Source organism: Mustela putorius, unplaced genomic scaffold (assembly GCF_011764305.1).
Source record: "Mustela putorius furo isolate JIRA1106 unplaced genomic scaffold, ASM1176430v1.1 tig00000275_pilon_pilon_pilon, whole genome shotgun sequence".
NCBI classification, from domain to species: Eukaryota; Metazoa; Chordata; class Mammalia; order Carnivora; family Mustelidae; genus Mustela; species Mustela putorius.
The window spans coordinates 23,562,132-23,569,659 of NW_025421341.1; the positions used below are offsets into that span (position 1 = coordinate 23,562,132).

At 48.4% G+C, this 7,528-nt stretch overlaps 1 long non-coding RNA gene across 1 annotated transcript; it reads left to right on the forward strand.

Moving 5' to 3' along the window:
- The first annotated feature begins 1,020 nt into the window (after window positions 1-1,020).
- On the forward strand, window positions 1,021-5,429 carry LOC101690878. Its single transcript, XR_200224.3, has 3 exons — window positions 1,021-1,489; window positions 3,267-3,326; window positions 5,101-5,429. It is a non-coding gene; the product is annotated as an uncharacterized LOC101690878 (long non-coding RNA).
- Window positions 5,430-7,528: the final 2,099 nt, after the last annotated feature.

Genomic DNA, 7,528 nt, shown 5'->3' on the forward strand with positions numbered 1-7,528 from the left:
CATGCCTCTTTACTCTTCATTCCTATTTAGTTTTTCCTTATAAATTTGGGTTTCATGCCTCTCACTTTGTGAAGTAAGTTGTTGTTTTTATTCAGTGTTGTTAGGGGACTGAGAGAGCAGTGGGAGCTGGTGAATGGGAGCTGGCAAGAGGGTGGCATTGGAAAAAGAAGTCCCAGGCCAAGTCCAAGGCTACTCTTCTGTGCATGCTTGCATTTAACAGGAAACTTCTGGAAGCAAGGTGATTGAATGCAAAGAAACCGAGTGCTTATGTTAAGGGTTTCAGGCAGGTCTGTGAGATATTTTGTGGGGGTGGTGGGACTTTGCTTAAATCACACCATCAAGACAAGCACCTGCCTTTACCCCTTCCGCATTAGAGAGTAGCCCAGAGAGCTGGGGGAAGGGAGCAGGGCCAAGACTCAGCCAAGGAGAGGAGCTGGGAGACACACACACACACACACACTCCCTTGTCTTGAACGGGTTATTACCTGGATTTGGGGTTACTCTGCCCACGTGTGGTCCCAGGTGCAACAGGCTTGAAAGGAGCTGGACGTGGGCCACATCAGGGGTGGGGCTGGTGGTTGGCAGCCCCAGGGTGGGACGTCCCACTCCCCGTGGAATCCTGACTCTCAGGACTTAAGAGCTGGGAGGCACCTGAGAAGCTCGTTGAGTGTAAGCCTTTCATTTCACAGATGAAGTCACTGAGGCCCCAGAGGGCTCCACCCTCTTTCTGGGCTTGTCAGGGGCACTTAGGAAATACATGTTGACTTGACACGACCCACTGTGAAATAGGCGTAACAAAACTCCCCGCATGGCAGCTGGGTTGGGCTGCCAGCAGCTGGGAATGATTCTCCCACCGCTGGTTGAGCCTGAGCGGCGGGGGAGGAGCAGCGGGGCATTGTGGGAAGTCTGAGGGCCCAACCCGCGCGGGGGCCGGACGCCTCCCTTCACAGATAAACTCGGGTTTAGTAGACTCTCATTAAGCCCAGCTGCACCTTAGGTAACATGCACAAACTGAGGCCCTGCGAAGGGAACCCATTTGGCTGGTGCATTGCAGGCGGACGTGGGCTTTGAAGCCCGCAGGCCGGCTTCCTGACCGGTGTTCTACCAGCAGTGCCAGGGAGCCTCTCCTGGCAGCATGTCGCTCATCTGGCATCGGCTGTGCTTTTTGGGCGCAGAGAATACGGAGACTGTGATGGAAGGGAGGCTGGGGAGTGGGGGCAGGGAGCAGCGAGAGACGCAGGGCGAGGCGCGGCGAGGCCAGCCGGCTATCCGGGACGCCGCCATTTTGTGACTCAAGATGGAGCGCGAGTTAGCGTCTCACGGGCGAAACAGAACCGTATAAATTAAACCGGCAACGAACTGTCTGCTGAAGGTGTGAACAAGGCCGGTAAATCCCTGGGAGCTTAGGAAACATCTGCTCCTTACCTCGAAGGCAGAAACTTGACCATAAAGCAGAAAAAGCCAGGACTGGAGTCTTTCACTTTTTCTGGTGGGATAACGATGGGGCCCAACCTTCAGATAAACTCTATAGCGGTGGGGAGGGAGGGAGATTTTGTGAACTGCAGGCTAGCTCCTCCCCCTCTGCGGTTAGGCTGGAACCTTCCCGCTGTTGCCCTGCCTCTCTCAGTTCTTCAGTGACCTTGGGCTGTTGTCATGCAGTCAGGGAAGGGAGTCTAACCCGGTCAGGGGCCTCTGCTGGACCTCAGGGAAGGGAGTCTAACCCGGTCAGGGGCCTCTGCTGGACCTCAGGGAAGGGAGTCTAACCCGGTCAGGGGCCACGGCTGGACCTCAGTGAGGAGTGGGCATATCGGAGTCAGCAGAAGGGGTGAGAAAAGTGTGTCGGACAGAACAGGAATCCGGAGTACGGGCAAGTCACCAGGCCCCCGTCACAACCCCTGGCCAGAGGTCTCGGCCTGGGTGTGGGTGTGGGGGCCTGGTGATGGTGGCAGAGGGGCAAAGGGCAACCAAGAGTCGAGGTCAGGAATCCAGGAGATCAGAACTGGGTTGTTAATCTAATGGCCGGAATTTTGGACTCACAAGAGCATGAGGAAGCACCAAGACTGAGGCCTAACATGTGAGACCCTGACTTCCAGCAGGGTCTTAAGCACAAGGATGGCAAATAGGTGATGATCTTGTGTTTGCGGATCCCAGCTGAATGGTGATGGCCATGTGAAGTGTGGTATTTAGGAGGGTCAGATCCTGGGGTTGATAGGTGCTATATTCATGGGTGATGTCTGCCACAAAGAGGTCAATGAAGAACTGCCTGGTGCCACATAGTTTCCATTCCTACTTTGATGGCCTCTCCTAATATTCCTTATTCCATCCACCCCAGGTTTGCAGCTTTTTCCTCATTGCCAGGTCACCCATAATCTTTCAGAGTTCTGGACAGGTGCTGTGCTGCTGGTCCACACCATGGGACTGCCTTAGAGATGAGAGAACTCTTTTCATTTTCACCAGGAAGTGGAGTATAAGACTTGTTCTCCTGATGCACTGTTAGTTTCAATAGCAAAGGGTATTGCTTGTATGAATTCTTTCGGCAGAAAATAATAGTTTCAAGGGTTAGAGTTTGTGCCTAGATGTAGACCACTGTCTGTCATGTGGTCATGTGTCCTATCTCTTATGTTCTCTCAGAGGAGCATAAGCAGCCTGGGGATCTAGTGGATGGTGATTAGTGAGGAAGCAAGGTGGTCCAGGCCATGCTCCTTGCCCTACACGGGGAGAAACTCACACTTTTCCAGATTGATAAGGAGTGGCTGTGTGGGGCCACCTGGCTGGGTCATTCAGTTAAGTGCTTGCCTTCAGCTCAGGTCATGATCCCCAGCCTCCTGGGATTGAGCCCCACATCAGGCTCCTTGATCCTCCCTCTCTCTCCCTGCTTGTGCTTCCTCTCTGACAAAATCTTAAAAAAAAAAAAAAAAAAAAAAAGGAATGGATATGTAATAAGCAGCTGATAAGTGAAATGAACTCTGTGAGGTACAGCAGACCATCACAAGGCAAGTATGACCCAGTCCCTGCTCTCTAGGGGCTTCTACTCTAGGCAGTATATATGGCAGTGGAGTGAGGAAGGATGGGTAGCAAAAATTGTATAGTTAGTAATAAAGGAAATGGCTGGTGACAAGGACCAGAGCCATGGACTACTTAGTGCTTTTGGTCATGGTTGTGTGGACACAGTTGTGCTTTGTGGGGATGGGGCCAGGGAGAGAAAATCCACATTTCTTCTTCATTTCATCTGCACACATGAGATTGATCAGAGTTTGAACTTTCAGATTCCCCTCCTCCCTGGGGCAGGTGTCAAAATCCACTCATCTAGGACACTGTGTTTAGAGGTAAGCACCTGGGATCAGACCTGGATGTTTCTCCGACTGCCTCATAGCCTGACTGGGCAAACGACTTTATCTCTTTGAGCTCCAGTTTCTTCCTCTTTTTAAAGTCTTTTATGTCTTTTTTGCCATCTAATAGGATTAAAAAGCCTTAACATGTATGAAAGTGATTTTAGATTATAAAATCCTCTACAAATGCAAAGGCTTATTATTGTGACCTTAAACACAAATAATTGCTAGGCACAGAATGCATACCTCTTGCATTAAAATCCGAAAAATGGGGTCTCCTTGAATGGGATGCTCACTCCATATTTTATTTAACCAATCTAGAATCTAGGGTAGTATTCTCTTCTTTCACTATTTGATGACACCGCGCTCCCAATCAGTGGTGAAAACCTTTGAGCCGTTTTAGCAAAGGCAGAGAGATTTCCCTCTCTCTGGTTGCCCTATGGAGAGAAGGTGTTTGCCTTTTAAGATGGATGACCAAGTGAAGGGCGCACTCTTGGATTGAAAACCTGAGCAGAGCTAACTGGCTCACAGACGCCTTGCTATCTTGGTTGGTTCTTGTTAACTCACTGGGCCAGGGGAATGAAGGAATTACAAGCACTGAGGTTGGTTGGTTTGGAGCGTGCTTTATTCCAGCACGTGACTCCCTTCCCAGTAGCATTACCAGGACTCAGTTCTTGCTAGCAGGCATTAGAGAGTTTCACTGCAAATTCTGTTTAGCTAATTTGGGCAGAAAAGGGTATTGTCCCGTTTGAGTCAAAGACTGCAATTTGGAGCAAATGCACTTTGAGCTTAGCTCACATGCTGTGCTGGTAACTTGTTTTAACTTTTCATTCTTATAGTTAGGAGGAAAAAAACCCCCACAAGATTTCAAATGTCATTTGCAGTAATGATTAGCTTCAGTGAGGGAGTCTATCTATGGCTATTTGCTTCAAAGCTTTAATTGGCTGATGCCTGTATATTTGATCATTAACAAAATGGTCTCTTTTCTATCATGTTAATAATTTGGTTTAATAGAAATGCGGCTTTGATTTCTTCCGGGGCTATGTTGCTATTTTTCTGGCGCTGAGAAGTGTTGGTTTAAGATTTTACCACATACAAGGCATGGCAGAATTCCATCTTGGAAGTCTCCAAGCTTGGGCCCGCTCAAAAAAGATGGGACTAGAAGGAGTATTTTTGGCCCAGGTGCAGGAAGTAGTTTGTTTAGATCAGACCAAAACAAAGAGGTTGGCTTATGTGGAAATTTTATACCTGTCCCACATGTTCTAGACACTTCTGAGAAAACAAACAGCTCCGTATTTGCAATTACAAGGTCAAAAAGCCACATGTTGGCCCCAGTGCCAATTTAGTGGAGTCCTCAGACCGTCAGCGCTGATATTGTTAAGTAAGAGTATGTTGTGGCCACTTAACCAATCTCCACACCTGGAAAAAATAAAAAATTCAAGAGAGCCAGCAAAGTGAATTTGAAACCAGAGCAGGCTCTAGTGATGGTGTTCAGACTCAGAGCTCCTGAGCCGTCTCTCCATTCCAGGCTTGGAGGGATATTTACAAAGCATACGTCATGATGGGCAGAATTTCCTGAATCCATATCTCAGGTGCAGGAGTAACACTGTGCAACACCCAGTGTGGACCCGCAGTCCTCGAACTATATTCTCAAGAAACGGTGTCTAGTGACCATGTCATCTTTTTCTTCCTTGTTTGTCGTAGACCAGCTGTTTCATCTCCTGACATTCAATATGCTCCCCCCTCTCTCTCTCTCTTTTTTTTTGCCCAGCTCTGTCAGTGCACCAAAGAGGCTCATGAAGGGGACCAGCTGCCCGGATGCCAGCAGGAGCTGCTGCAGCTACAGATTTGAGGCGCACACCTGCACAGAGTTGGGTGACAGGGGATTTGTGAGGGAAGGGCGTATCATGCAACATCAGGGCTCTCAAGCCAGAGGGATGGATGCCTCCAGGGTGGCAAACTGGATACCCTGCTGCTCACCTGGAGGTCATGGGATCACACCTGAATTTAATTAGTCAAAAGGATTCCAGGAGGAGAGTGAGTTGGTCGTTTATGAATGAAATGATTAGCTGGCTGTAACAGTTCCTAATAAACAGATTGTCCATATCAGTGACGTCTATTCAATGAGCCACAAGTGGGTGGCGTCCCTGGAGCCCTCACGCAGGAGGGGGTGGGATGACGGCATCTCTAAGAATCCTGTGAAGGCTGTGACTAAATGGGATCCCCGGGGCAGAAGGGCATGTAGGGAAGAGTCTCTGGGGACTCTAGTCGGAGAAGGTGGGCAAGATCAGAGGAGCACTGGAGGGAGAGTGAGAAGGAATGACCCTGAGGCAGCAGGAAAACTGGAAGAGAGTCATGGCCCAGAAACCAAGTGAGCAATGTGTTCCAGGGAGGAGGAAGGGAGCAGCACATGCCGTGATATGTAAGAGGCATCCTGAACATCGACAGTTGGATTTAGCTGCATGGATGTCACTAGTGGCTTTGACGAGGGTGGTTTTGGAGGAGGGACGGGGGTCAGCATCGATTGGAGGGAACATAAAAACGAGAGGAGAGGATTTGGTAAAGGAGCACTGGCGATTCTTACAAGGACTTTTATTATACATTATTCTTAGACAAGGAGCAGAGAAATAGAGTGGTAGGTAGAGGGCAAAAAGAGAGAGGTTTTTAAAAATTATTTTTTCAGCTTTATTGAGGTATAACTGTGTAGATTTTTTTTCCCCCTAAAGATAGAATAACATGCCAATGGGAATAATCCAGGAGAGAAGGAAAATCATGATGATGTAGGAGAGAGAGACGGGAGGGTTGTTGGCACCAAATCCTTGAATGGGATCCAGGGGACAAATGGTGGGGCTGTCCTCTTTGCGCAAGAATAGTCCCTCCATAGTAAGGGGAGGAAGGCAGAGTGTATGGGGCAGATGCTGGTGGGTGCCTAGAAGTGGAGAGGGGAAACTATGGCAGTTCTTTTCTGAATGTTTCTGTTTTTTTCTGAGAGGTGGGAAATGAGGTTAGCAGCTTAGAGCCTGGAGGGAAAGGAGGTGCTAGAGGTCAAGGAGAGAAGATGGTCCTCCAGGAGGTGGCAGGTGCCTGGACAAGGGAATGAGGCGTGATGGCCAGGCAGTGTGAGGACCCAGGTGAAGTCATGGAAATGAATTACATTAAGACTACTGGGTGTTGGTTGTGTGATTTTTCTCCAGCCATGTTCAGCTGTGGGGAATAGTACAGAGCAGGGGGAGAGGGTTGGATTTTAGAGATTGCCAATGGACTTCTGCAGAGCAAGAGAGGGCACCCTGAAGATATCTCTTTTCCATTAAAAAATACTGGTTATAGACTTAATGAAACTGATTTAATGAACTCTTTATGGGTTGTGACTCATAGTTTGAAAACCACGGATTTAAATGGCATACTCATTTTTTTTTTTTAAAGAATTTATTCATTTGACAGAGAGTGAGAGAAGGAAAGAGAGCACAAGTAGGGGGAGCAGCAGAGGGATGTGGGACTCGATCCCAGGATCCCGAGATGATGACCCGAGCCGAAGGTAGAGCCTTAGCCCACTAGCCACCCAGGTGCCCTGGCATACTCATTTTAATAAAAAGGTTTTATTTAGGGGAACCAGGGTGGCTCAGTTGGTTAAGCGACTTCCTTCAACCCGGATCATGATCCCAGAGTTCTGCTTCTTCCTCTCCCTCTGCCTGCCTCTCACTCTCTTTCTGACAAGAAAATCTTAAAAAAAAAAAAAAAAGATTTTATTTTATTTTTCTTTTTGAGAGGCAGAGGGATTGGGAGAGTGTATGAGCAGGGGGAGGGGCAGAGGGACAGTAGACTTCCTGCTGAGTGCAGAGCCTGATGCAGGTTTGATCTCGGGACCCTAATATCATGAACTGAACTGAAGTCAGATGCTTAACCAACTGAGCCACCCTCATCCATCCATCTATCTTTTTTCTACTTGGCTTTTTAATGTAGAGATATAGCCTCAGTGAGGATTTCTCAGAAAATCCATCAGGCATTTGTTGAATACCCATGAGGTGCCTAACTAGTTTTTAGTGCAGGGAGGTGGGGGGAGACAGACAAAGGATAGCACATAGTTCTTGTCTTCAGGGTGATGTGTTGGAGAGGATGCAGTCAGCTGTCCCTCATTCAGCAGTTCGCTACTCAAAGATGGCACCATATTGTGGTGTGCTGCTACCTAAACTGTTGATTGG